At 36.3% G+C, this 13122-nt stretch overlaps 1 pseudogene; it reads left to right on the plus strand.

Annotated features, from left to right (window-relative positions):
• The first annotated feature begins 8616 nt into the window (after positions 1–8616).
• LOC114626488 lies at positions 8617–9020 on the plus strand (annotated as a pseudogene).
• The last annotated feature ends 4102 nt before the right edge of the window (positions 9021–13122 follow it).

Genomic DNA, 13122 nt, shown 5'->3' on the forward strand with positions numbered 1-13122 from the left:
AGCCAGTTTCCCCAGAATGATTTAATGAAGATGTTGTCTTTCTTCCAGTGCCTTTACTCTTTTGTTTGTAGGTTTGTGTTTTTCAGATTTTATGAAACTATAATTACATGGCTTCTTGGTCTGGCAAAAAATACCAATCTAAAGCAAAGGTGCATATTTTATTACTAAATATGCATGCATGATGAGCTAACTGTACATACATATTCACTGTGCCCATATTAAAATCAGTTTGAGCTGGGACTGGAGGCACAGGCTTAAGCAGTGGGTTAAAAACAAGTTCAAGTCCTAACCTGAACTACAGAGCAGCCCACAGGCAACCTAATGAGACTGTGTCTAAATGTAAAATGGAAAGAGGAATAAGGATATATCTTAATGATAAAACAATTTTCTAGCATGTATAAGACCCTGGATTGGATCTCTAGTAACACCAAGGTTTGAGTTTTTTTGTTTGTTTTGTTTTAGTATGGGTAACTTTATATTATAAAAATGAATTGTTTATAACCATATATATAAAAATTTTATTTTATTTTAATCTTTTAAATAGAATTATAACACTTCTCCCTTTCTCTTTATCCCTCCACACCTCCCAGTTACTGCCCACTCCCACATACTACTCAAGCTGATAGCCTCTTTATCTTTGATTCTATTTGTTACATACATATACTTGTGTGTGTGTGTGTGTGTGTGTGCACAAATATATATATATAAATAGACCCGGCTGAGCCTGTTTTCGTCATTTGCATATATATGTTTTCAATGCTGGCTGCTTTACATTGGACAAGCAATAATGGGGCTCATCCCCAGGAGAGATTAATTCTCCCTTAGGCAGTCAGCAGCTGTCTATCATTTATTGTCTAGGGGTGGGATGCCATGAAAATTTCCCCCTTCCACATAAACATTGATATTGCTATTGTTCTGGTCTTGTTTATGCAGGCTTCACTAGGCAAGACTGTTTCACACCAGACTTCCTATTACTCTGATTCTTACAATCTTATCACCATTTCTTTCAAGATGTACCCTGAGCCATAGTTGCAGGAACTGTGATACAGAAATGTCTGTTGGATCTGAGCTTCTCACAGTCTATAGATCTTTTCATTGTGTCCAGTTGTGGTTTTATGTGATAGTCTCCATTTGCTGTGATGACAAACTTCTTGTATGAGAGGTGGTAACTACACTTCCCTGTGGGTTTAAGGATAAGATTTAGAGTCCAATAAGGAATTATGCTATTCTAGCAAAGTGGAGATAGTAGATTCTTTTCTTAAGGTTTATGACCTTACTAGGCTCAGAAAACTTGCTAAGTTTCCAGTACCAGGAATGATTTCTTTCCCTTTGAGTGGGCCTTAAGTTCAATCAGGCAGCTGTTGTCTAAGATGGACATGTGAGTGCCACTTCTTGCACCTTCATGCATATCTTGTCATGCTAAAATTGCTGAAGTTCAGAGGCATTGCATCTGGATTAGGACTATTAAATTCCTTTCATCCCTTTGCAATTTGCATAGCATTTCCTGAAACCCTTGAAGCTAGACCTCAGAAAAGAATCTTTGACATCAGATCAAACTCATCATCTGGCTCATATGTCATCAGAGTATGGGGTCTTCAGCAATATGGGCCCACCTTCAACCCCTCAGAAAACAACCACAGGTTGCATTGATAATCTATATTGGGATCCCTTTGATAACCTGACCACCACTATGAAAGGATGCTTCTTGTATCTGGTACTAGAGTTTTTGTTAGTCTATGGTTCTTATAGAGAGTATTGTCATCACAGGTGACTTAATTTCCTATAAGATGTACATACATACATACATACATACACACATTCTTCATCAAAATTCCACATTTGTCTCACTGTTTATGCCATAGTCACAATGTGACAGTATTTTCTTAAATGCCACCAATTTTTAATAGACAACTTAGAAATAAGAATTTCCTAATTCATGGGGTTGGAAAGATGGCTAAATAGTCAGGAGCAATTGCTACTCTTGCAGAGGATCTGGGTTCAATTCCCAACACTCTCATACATGGCTGCTAACAGAATCTGGTGCAATGCCCTCTTCTGGCCTTTGAAGATACTACATGCATGTGGTACACAGATACACAAAGTAAAACAGTACACACATAAAAATAAAGTAAATGTTAAGAAAATTTCCTAATTAACAAAAAACTCTGTAGTAATATTAAGATGAATGTAAGTCAGGGAAATACAGTTTTCGCAACGACTTTTCGGGAAAGACAAAATTGTTTTAGCTGAGTCTTTGTAGAGGTTGAAACCTATTCTGTTCTCTCTAGTTACTATGAAGATTCAGAATATTTCAATTATTGTATTTCTAGGTCTGTATCATATCAAAACTGCCATGACTCTGCAGAGTGAGTTATAGGGTTAGTGGGGGTGAAATTGTCATAATTTCTCCTATTTCTATCAAGATTGAGTTGGTTTTCTTAAATACATGCTTCTTGGATTGTTATAAAGCTTTCCTTGATTTCCAAAATTCCGAAAAGAATTTTTGACATATTTTTGACAATTTTCTCCAGAATTTTCATAGATTTTTATGGGAGGGATCAGATTCATGTGACTTCTTAAATAACCGTTGTGCCAGAAATTAGTCTCCTGTGCTGCGTGTTTTCACATTCCTAAAAATAGTCTTCATCTTTCTCTGTCATAGTGCAAAGACATTTGGAAACAAAATTTTAACCTTGTGAGTAAAATTTGTCAGATGAGACTGGGGGCTGCTTTATTTTTGAGTCTACTAAAGCAAAACTTACCATCTCAGTTCCCATTATTGATAAAATTTCCAGTCTGGACAGTGGCAGTAGGAGCTATCCTGTTTATTCTGTGTGAGTGCTGGGTAGTAGTACTTTTCATCTTTAAGCTGTCTTGTCTCTAGCTGTGGGTTGTCTTGTCATATGCACATTGAGATCATTGTTCTCCTTAATGCCAATGTGTAATCTTATATGTATATCTGGGGCTTTTTTCCAGCAATTTTCATCCCATTGGTCTATCCTTTAATCTGTAGTTGCCTTCGTTTTTCACTTCATTTCTGTATGCTCATCACAAAGAAGATAGCAGTCTCCGATTCAATTCCTTTTCCATGACCTGGAAAACTCAAGGTGACAAGCTTATACAATTATAGAATTCTCCTCAGTTTTTTCCATCTCTCAGTAACCACTTTCATTGGCTCATATGTTCTACCCTATTTACTTTTGTTTGGTTCAAAACGAAGGTGAGAGTCAATTGCTGGTATTTCATCTGGATCAGAGGCATAAATCTGTTCAATGGCAGTCTTTTAAGCTTAATTCTGCATTGCTAGCACTCCCTCACTGCTTTATTCTAGAAAATCAATAAAAATAATAAATCTAGACCTGATGTGAAGCATTTGCCAAGTTATGAGATATAAAAGAATTCCAAATATCTTTTCCCGTGACCAATTTTAAGGAATTAAAAATACATAATGTTTCTACTACAGAGATATGATTTTTTAAATTAACTTCAAAAAATAAATAACAGTAAAATATAGCAAAAAAAATAGGATTTGATATTTAAGTTACCACTTTGTTTTTACATAGTTAAGTGTAAGTTGACATACTTTCATTTCAATAGTAATCATATTGAAAAATCATCGTCACGGATTTCAAAATCAACTACTTAACCATCTGCATCATACAGCTGCCTCTATGTCTGGCAATTAGAATCATCATGGAAGTCAGTTCATGTCAGGAAGCAAAGAAGAATTCATTTACCCTTTTTCCCTGTTTACCAGGGTGTTGGGCTATCCTGACAAATACACATAGAACCATTTGAATAAAATCTATATGAAAATTTTGATATTAAAGTTTCATTAAGATAGATCCTGACATCTTTTTTATTTTCTAAAAAGAACATTTTACAATGATAAAGTATTTCCTGTAAGCAGCAATACAATATGCCTGTCACCTAACATCTTTATAGATATTAAGCAGCTAAATAAGAACAAAGCCCAATGCCATTGGCCTACAGGATATGTGCTTGGAAAGTATAATAAAAACAGATATAGAAGAAAAATTAGGGAAAAAAGGTAGAAATGTTCAAATTAAAATATATCTCTTATACTTTACTTCAGAAAGTTAGTTCTGGAATATTCACATATCAGAATATATTGAAGAAGGCAAGGCAATAACTATGTCCTTGTGCCTTGGCCCAATTACTCACTAGTAAGGGAGACTGAGAAGCTCCTAGCTATCTGTCTTACCTGACTTCTTGATAACATACCAATTTTAGGGGAAGAATTTGAAGGAAGAAAAAGACAATAAGGCTATCACGAACCTTAAACATTTAAGGTACCTTTAGGATCATAGCAAAACTAAAAATATTAAAAAGTGATGGATGTATGGTAGTTTATATAAAAACAAGAAACTCATAGGGAAAAGTCAAAGAAAGCATGGATGATTGATTTGATGAGGAAATTTCAGATTGTAATAATGAGAAAGAAATCAGAAAAATGATTCCATTCAAATTCCCTTAAAAATACATTAGAATAACCTACCAAGGAAATGAAAGTCCTCTACAGAAAAAGTCCTTAAAACACTGAAGAATAAAATTGACAAAGACACTAGAACATGAAAGGACCTCTCTCGTGCTCCTGGTTTGGAAGAATTAGTATTGTGAAAGTTGCCATATTCTATCATAAGCAATCTACAAATTCAGTGACATTTTCTTCAAAATTCCAATGACATTCTTCACAGAAATAGAAGATGCAGTCTTAAATTTACATGGAAGAGACTGCGTGGTGGTTCAGTGGGTTAAACCACTTGCCACCAAATCTGATGACCTGAGTCCAATCTCTGGGACTCTCATGGTGAAGATAAGAACCAACTCCAACTCGATTTCTGACTATACACACATATACTACTCTAGCACACATGCTCACCCACCAGCACAGTATATCAACCCATAGGATGAAATAAAACATTTTTTAAAGCTCATGGAAGTACAAGAGGTCCTAGATAACCAAAGCAATTCTGACTGAAAAAAACGATGCTGCAGGTATTAGCCCATGTGAGCCCAAGCTATCCTACAGAGACAGAGTACTGAGACAGCGGGAACAGACACAAAGATCCACAGAACAGAAGAACGGAAGATCCAGATATTATTTCATGCAACTTTCAGCTATGTATTAGGACAAAATGCCCATGATAAGAAGAAGGAAGTTAGATCTTTTCTTCACTCTTTCCAAAGCCAACTCCAAGTGGGTCAAAAATGTTAATATAAGACTTGAAGCACTGAACTTACTAGAGGAAAACCAAGGAGAAACATTTTAAAATACAAGTATAAGCAATGACTTCCTGAATATGATTCCTGTCACTCCGGAAACAATAGCAGCAACTGACATGTGGGATTTCACAAAATTAAAAAAAAAATTCCATATGACAAATACTTAATTGAGTGAGCATGCAACCTATAGAATGGAAGAAGTCTTTGCTAGCTATGTTTGGTTTAAGTCTTCCAGTGACTGAGTGAAGCCTGAAATGTAGACTCTGGAAATGTGGGTTATGACTTATTCGGCCACTTATTAGTACTGGAGTCTTGGCGTCATTCTTTTCTCTGGTGCTAAAAATATTCAAGGCAGATAATGATTCTCTGACGTAGGCAAGGGTACATGAAGAGAGCTAATGAGACAATGTATGCAAAGGTAACTATAAAGCTCTAAAAAAAGTAGAGAGAAATAAAAGGCTCATGACCCTAGGGACACTTCAGCTGGAAATGACTGGCCAAAAGGAACTTTTCTAATGAGAGCCACAAAATCCCAAGATACTATACTATTCAAAAAATTCCAAAAATAAATAAAAGTCCCACAGTACACAGTACATTAGGAAACTTACCGAATTTAATTTGCTGAACCGCTTCCTATAAAATGTAGGAGCACAATGTGACTAACTAAATGCCACTTTAGAGAGATTCAGGTCAAATGACATTAGTCAAATGACAGCTCCATGAATCACTGGTGATGTTCAGATTATGCCAAACTGTCTGCCAGAAAAAAAAAAATATGAGGAAGTCATTAATTTATGTACACAAACTGAAAACAATGTAGCTCAGGGATATTATTTTGTCTATTTCAGGATTTTTTAATTATAAACTTCACTTAGCCCTTTGGTGACTACTAGCCCACATTCATGGTGTCATTGGCAGCTTGCTTCGTTTTAATCATGGTCTCATACTTGTGCTTGTACTTTAAAGTGCTAGTAAAAATTTCGTATAGTTAAATCAGAGCATAGTACATATTCTCTCAGTTTTACCTCCAAAAGCCACGCCCTCCTGCAAGGAAAGTGCTGGGATAAAGGACAAGAGAAGCAAGACAAGGCGACTGTAACCTGAGATCATCTGGGAGAGAGAAAAAAAAAAAACTGAAAAGAAGCCAAAGCTTGCAGCCAAGAAGAACAGTTTACATCAGCATTTAATGAAGAAAACAGGGTACAGGCTGGATATGTAACTAGAAATCGATCGTGAGAGGAAGAGGAGGAGGAGCCAGGACATAAAACACTTGACAAGCAGACTATTATACATGTTACTCTCTTCTATTTATATAAGGTTGAGTACATATTGAAGAACTAGGTGAAGAGCTTAAAAACTGGAATAAGCCTACTGCAGTAATTATGCGGGGCCTAGAGAGAGCATCCTGATTAACAAGTGATCTGCCATCCACGCGGGAGAAATACTGAAGTTCTTTGCGGATGACAGTGACCTAGGTTACATTAATAATAGGCACTAAACTTCATTCTTGAAAGAGGACAAAGGAGGAAACTATCCCTTCTAACAAAGCAATCCTTAGACTCCAGTAAAAGAAAGACCTTGCCTGGTTCCCCTTATGATGCAAATCAAAGATTACAATGATCCATTAAGATGGCTCTGAGCAAAATGCCTGCTATTTCTGGAAGGCAGCACTGAAGAGGCTGTAGTCACAAACCACAGAAAATCGGGGCAACCCCTTCTGTGAGGGTAGTTCCATTTCACCTTTGCAGATGATTCATACTATTGGTGCAGGAGAATGAGGATTTCCTCTCGATAATCTACTATATTTAATCAATAAGAAAGGCATACACAGATAGTATGGGCTTCAAACTTCACTGCTTTTGACCTGAATTGTCATCCTGACCTGTTTGTCATTCTGCATCAGGTACATAAATGACTGACAACCGTGCCCTCACTATGTGCTATGCGTAATTCAGAGGCTTCTAAGTACTATAAATGTCACTAATGCTTTCAAAGTCCTGCCTGAATTCATCTTGCGAGAGAAGAGCTGGAACTAGAATCATTTCTAGAATGTATTCTTCATTCGCACTACTTGACACCTAGCAGTATACACTAATCTTTCTAGCTATGTCGCCATGACACGATTTTCTCTTTTGTTTTGAAGCTATAGTATGGTGACATTCCAAATTCAAATGTTGCATGTTGGGCCAGACAAGCAAGGAAAGAATTAAACAATTTTGTGGGAAACATAAGCTTGTATAAAACTACAATTCTTTGAGGAAGAACAAGAGTGACCTGCTTTTAGTGAATCCAGTATGCAAAACAAGAAAGTTACAAAACAGACATTCAGAAGTGATTGCCTGCATGCATTTAAGTGTTTAAGATCATTACTTGGCAGATCCCTCTGGGAGAGAGAAACAAAAGTTCAATGTAAAGATCTATTGCCAAATGAAGACCAAAAGGACAAAATAAGCATCTTTGAAGTAATAATGGAAGTCAAGAAGAAATAGAATCTCTTCAACAGAACCCCCATTTACGTTGACAATATTAGAAATCTGGTAATCAGCATAATGCATGGCCTTTCTTAGTTTCTCAGAAACACAGTCCCCCACGTTTGAAGCACAGACTTGGGTATTATCCTGTGTTTCATGTCCTCCTGTCTGTTATCAAGTCATTTGAAGGAACTCTAAAATTCTCTTCTTTTTTCCTTCATTTGTAGCATAATTTCCATTCTGTCACAATTTAGTTCTCCATTGGCATGCCCATTGGAATCACCTTACACATCTCTTTTTGATTTTTTTTTTCTGTAAGAACTTTAGAGGGGCTCCCAATGCCTAGTTTTTCAACTAGATTTTTCAGTATTTCCCAATATGTAGCTATATATACCTTACCTATTCCTATATTATTTCCTTTCTTTCTAAACATAGTCCAACCCAAGATAATATGAATTCCCATCCTGGACTTCTGATATAATGAATAATCTCCCAGTTCCTATAGTTTCCTATCTAAATCCTACCCAACCTTAAAGATGCAACTCAGGTTCTAGTCTTCTATGTATTTTCCTAACCATCACCCTCAATAACTCAACTTAATCTTAACCTTCAAGATTTTATTTAATATCAGTTATGTTCAAATCATTGACCTCTTTTCTGGTTGTTGTAGACAAGGAAAACTTGGCTGGCATGTCCAGATGTGGATGCTCAGCCATTGGAGCAGCATCAGTAGTTCAGGCCATGCTTGGCTATATAGTGAGCTTAAGGCCAGCTGAGACTTTGTATTAAAACAACAACAAAAGAAATAGTATTACAAAAAGAACTGTTAATTTCTCACTCCCCGGCCAACTTGGCCGCTGCTCTTGATTGGGGGCTGTCTCGCACCTAAGGCAGGAAGATGGTGTCAGCAAAGAAGACAAAAAAGTCTCTGGAGTCGACCAACTCTAGGTTCCAGCTTGTTATCAAAAGTGGAAAGTACGTGCTGGGGTACAAACAGACTCTGAAGATGATCAGACAAGGCAAAGCGAAGTTGGTTATCCTCACCAACAACTGCCCAGCTTTGTGGAAATCTGAAATAGAATACTATGCCATGTTGGCTAAAACTGGTGTCCATCACTACAGTGGCAATAATATTGAATTGGGCACAGCTTGTGGAAAATACTAGAGTCTGCACACTGGCTATCATTGACCCAGGTGATTCTGATATTATTAGAAGCATGCCAGAGCAGACTGGTGAGAAGTGAACAAGAAAGTTTTCCTTTAATAAAACTTTGCCAGAGCTCCTTTTGAAAAAAAAAAAAAGAACTGTTAAAATCTGGAACCCATTTTGTAATGTCTGACTCAGAAACAGAGATGGTTCTCTGTAACTATGAGGAGTAATAGGCTATCAGCTGAAGGGCTTCAAATGTTTTACCTTCACTAAGAGTAAAGACGTATGTTGAAAACTCTTAAATGTATTTCATTCATGTCTCAGTGTCCATTTGTTAAATACACATGGAGTCTTAGAACATCTGAGGAAAAAAGAACTTCGAGCTATCTTTCACACTGAACATGTAAAAAACAAGGTCAAGTTCTGTTTCCTGGGATTTCTTGTGGCTTCTTTCCCCTTAGAAGCCAACACTCACTGATAAATGAAACCAATTTTAGAAAATGTATCAGTATGAAATGAGAGCTTTAAAAAATGCCCCTTGGAATTTGACTTCTGAGAAGCTATACTGGGAGACTAATTGTGAATATATGCAAAGATCTTTTCTATAAATATATGTACGTATCAAATGTTAATTTATAACAATGGATATAAATGGACATAACCTTAAGTGTCTCCAAACTGGAGATTAGTAGAGTACATTAAGACTAATTGGCATGCTGTGATAGTATATGGTGGCAGGAAATACATTCTCTCAGTCTTACCTGAAGGCCACTCGTCTATACAAAGGAAAATGATTCTGAGAAGGATAGAGATATAGAAAGTGTTAATGTAGAAAATGGTGTATGAAACGTTTCTTAAAAAGCATTAAGTCAAAATGCTGGGTAGGAAAACCGGAGTTAAGAATGAACACAGTAGTGATCTGGTGGCTCACACTTCTCTGGAGGCGAAAACTGGCAAGTTCCTGTGAGTTCAGGGCTAACCTGGTCTTACATAGTGACTGCCAGGCCAACCAGGGCTACTTAGTGAAGTGAAACCCAGTCTACAAACAAAACAAAAATAAACAAACTAAATGGAAAAAAGAAAACCTAGAAAGAGTGTGAATAAGAGGGGGTGAGAATAAACTAATTAATGAATAAAAAAAGAATGAGCACACTAACACTGTACATATGGGAAAGTGAATTATTTTAAACAGTCTCGTTTGACTTTTTGTGAGAAAGTGTTCATAATTTGCTCATATGCATACATTTTTCTAATTTTTATTTTCAAAATCAAGCACTAGGCACAGAGAAGCTGCAAAGAAATCTAAAGAACTCCCATATATCTTTTGTCCATAATTTCTGATTGTTATTATAATTTTTTAAGAAGGTCCTCTGTCCCATTTAAAGAGACTTTGCTAATAAACTCCTGTGTAAACATTGTCACTTTAGATTTCAAAGTTAAAGGGTAAGCGAAAGAAGACAGACACTGATTTGTCATGACTTACACAATCAAAGATAAAAGCAACTCTCAGACTAATAACCAGATGCAAGGCTTCTAGCCAATTACACTGCCTTCAGTTTGCTACAATCAGTGTCATTCCATTCTGTCTTTCTCTTAACTACTTCAAAGAACATCATGCAGACATGGTGATAATGAATTTTGAGCAACATATTTAAAGTCCTCTGTACAGCTGAGTGACTTGAGGGAGAAAAAGAGAGAGAGAAAATATATATATATATATATATTTGTTCATGTTTTCACTCCAGTGAAAGTGAAATGTATTGATTTAATTCAGCTGCTAATGTTCTGACAAAACATCCCCGGATATCAGCAAGTAGAAGAAATTTCCTACATGAACAAGAGCACTGGATGCACATCCAAAGCCAGAAAAACTCAATATACAAGTCAAAAGATCATGTATACTGCGTATTTTTCCTAGAATTGGAAGTCTTCACTGTAGACATTTCAGAGGTGAAAGAGGCATTGAGGCCAACAAGCATACACATGTTCCAGACCTTCAGTGTCCTGAGCTATATGTGACTATTAAAGTGGCTAAAATGTGACCAGTACAACTGAGGGAGTGAATTCTTTCATTTACATTTAAATATTCATATGTGGTTTGTGGCTGCTGTACTTGACAACAGAGATCTAAGCCTTTCTATAGAAAATGTCTCTCCAGTTCTAATCGTCTTCTGCTCTCTACGATGACGACTACAACCACTACCAGCAACACTGGGTACTGTCTGTAATGATGGTGATCAATCCCAGACGCATATTATATACACTTGAGGATCTTTTTACAATGTTACTATAAGTGAGTGGGTGACCCAGGCATGGGTACTTTCTAAAACTCTTTAAATGACTCTAATGTACAGCGAAAGATGAGACCATTTGAACAATATATTGCTGCCTCTGTATTCTCAGTGCTTCACTCCATATTCTGACTGTGTTTCTCCTCATAACATTCCAAGATTCATCTTTCGTTTCCCTTGCTCAAATCCTTCAAGCTGTAATTGCTGAATCTCTATAGCTCAAATACTTACTCTCTATTTTCCATATTCTTGGCTCCCTGATTCATCACAGCCTGCAAATTTTTTCATTTCCTTTTCTGGGTATTTTTTAGTTATTTTCTCCCTTCCTCTGTCTCTCTGTGTCTGTATCTCTCTGCTATCTGTCTCTCTATCTCTGTGCCTCTCTTTGTGTCTCTGTCTGTCCTTGTCTCCATCTCCATCTCTGTCTCTCTATTTGTCTCTCTCTCTCTTTTGATTTTCTTTCTTATTTATTTATCTATGTATTTTTTAGAGTCAGGGACCCACTATGGAGCTCTCACCATCTTGGAATTCTCTATGCAGACAAGCTGGCCTCAGATTACACAAATCTGCTTGCCTCTGCCACCCATGTCCTCCGGCTAAAGGCATGTGCCACCATGTCCGGCTTTTTTTCTTAGTGATTGCCTTATAAGTTACAGTTAGTAGCTCTGATTGCTTCTTGAATGTATAGAACATATTGATTCATTTTAGTCATCAAATATTGGTAGGCCAATCTTTCAGCTACTGTGTTGATTTTTGAGTGGAAGGAAGGGTGTGATTTCAATTTAGCAGTAACCAAGGTAATATGCAAATGTAACTTCTTGCTAGGTCTGCCTGGGCATTGAGCTCTCTGTGCTTCCTGAGCTAGGCCTAGGAAATCTGAGATGTGTGAAGGCAGGAAGAAATCCAAGTTGGTCACCAGACTAGGCTGGCTTCACAATCAACTCAAACTGGGCCTTCTGGGAATGTGGGCGTGGCACAGGTGGGTGGGAATCTAGGGCACTGAATTAGTGCACCAACTGCAAGACCAGAGCTAAACATAAGAGTCTGGGAATGGTGCTAACAAGCAAGGATCTTAGGGATTTACCAGGCTAGGCCAATGTATATGCTGGGTAGATAGAGCTAGGTCTGGGAATGTAAAGATGGAAAGTTGATAGCGATACTTTCTTTTAGGATGATTGGTGCTTAGTGGAATGACAGAATTACTTACTATGACACTTTTGATGGTATCTCTTCTTCACTTTGCTCAAAGTTTTCATAAAATTTTTATAAATATATCATTCCATTTAAACATCATATTGTCCCAATTCTGTATAAAACTTAGATATTGATACCTTTTAAAATGTATATCCTAATATGGGAAACTGTATTTTGTAGATAAAAATCTGTCTATTCATTAAAATGTTTTCCTATTCCCTTAGGTCTTGTTTTATACTTGCCAATAACTTTGTTAAATTTATTACTAAGAATCCTTACATGATATTACTATGATGAACTAGACGTTTTTCATGTAAATTTCTAAATGATGATGATAAATTTCTTGTATTTTGTCACCTCATCAAAATTACTTGTATTTATAACATATTTTTGTAAGTTTTATAAGTATATTATGCATTCATAAATATAATTTTTGCTTCTGTCCAGATGTTCACAATAGTTTCATGAGCTTCTCAATATATTACTCAGAATTTAAAAGTTGAACATCAGTACTTATAGTACCATCTTTATGTTTTTCTTGGATTTAAATGTCTATCAGTATAATATTTCACAAATTACTAGATATATTATTAATTTGGAGTAATAAATTACTATGGAATTATTTTACTTTCTTTACAATTTTACTTAAATCTTTTTTTAACCAGTTAGTGTTAATATAGTTTTTTCTTTTCTTTTTTTTTTTTTTTTTTTTTTTGAGACAGGGTTTCTCTGTGTAGCTCTGGCTGTCCTGGAACTCACTCTGTAGACC

This window comes from Grammomys surdaster, unplaced genomic scaffold (assembly GCF_004785775.1).
Source record: "Grammomys surdaster isolate TR1022 unplaced genomic scaffold, NIH_TR_1.0 236, whole genome shotgun sequence".
NCBI lineage: Eukaryota > Metazoa > Chordata > Mammalia > Rodentia > Muridae > Grammomys > Grammomys surdaster.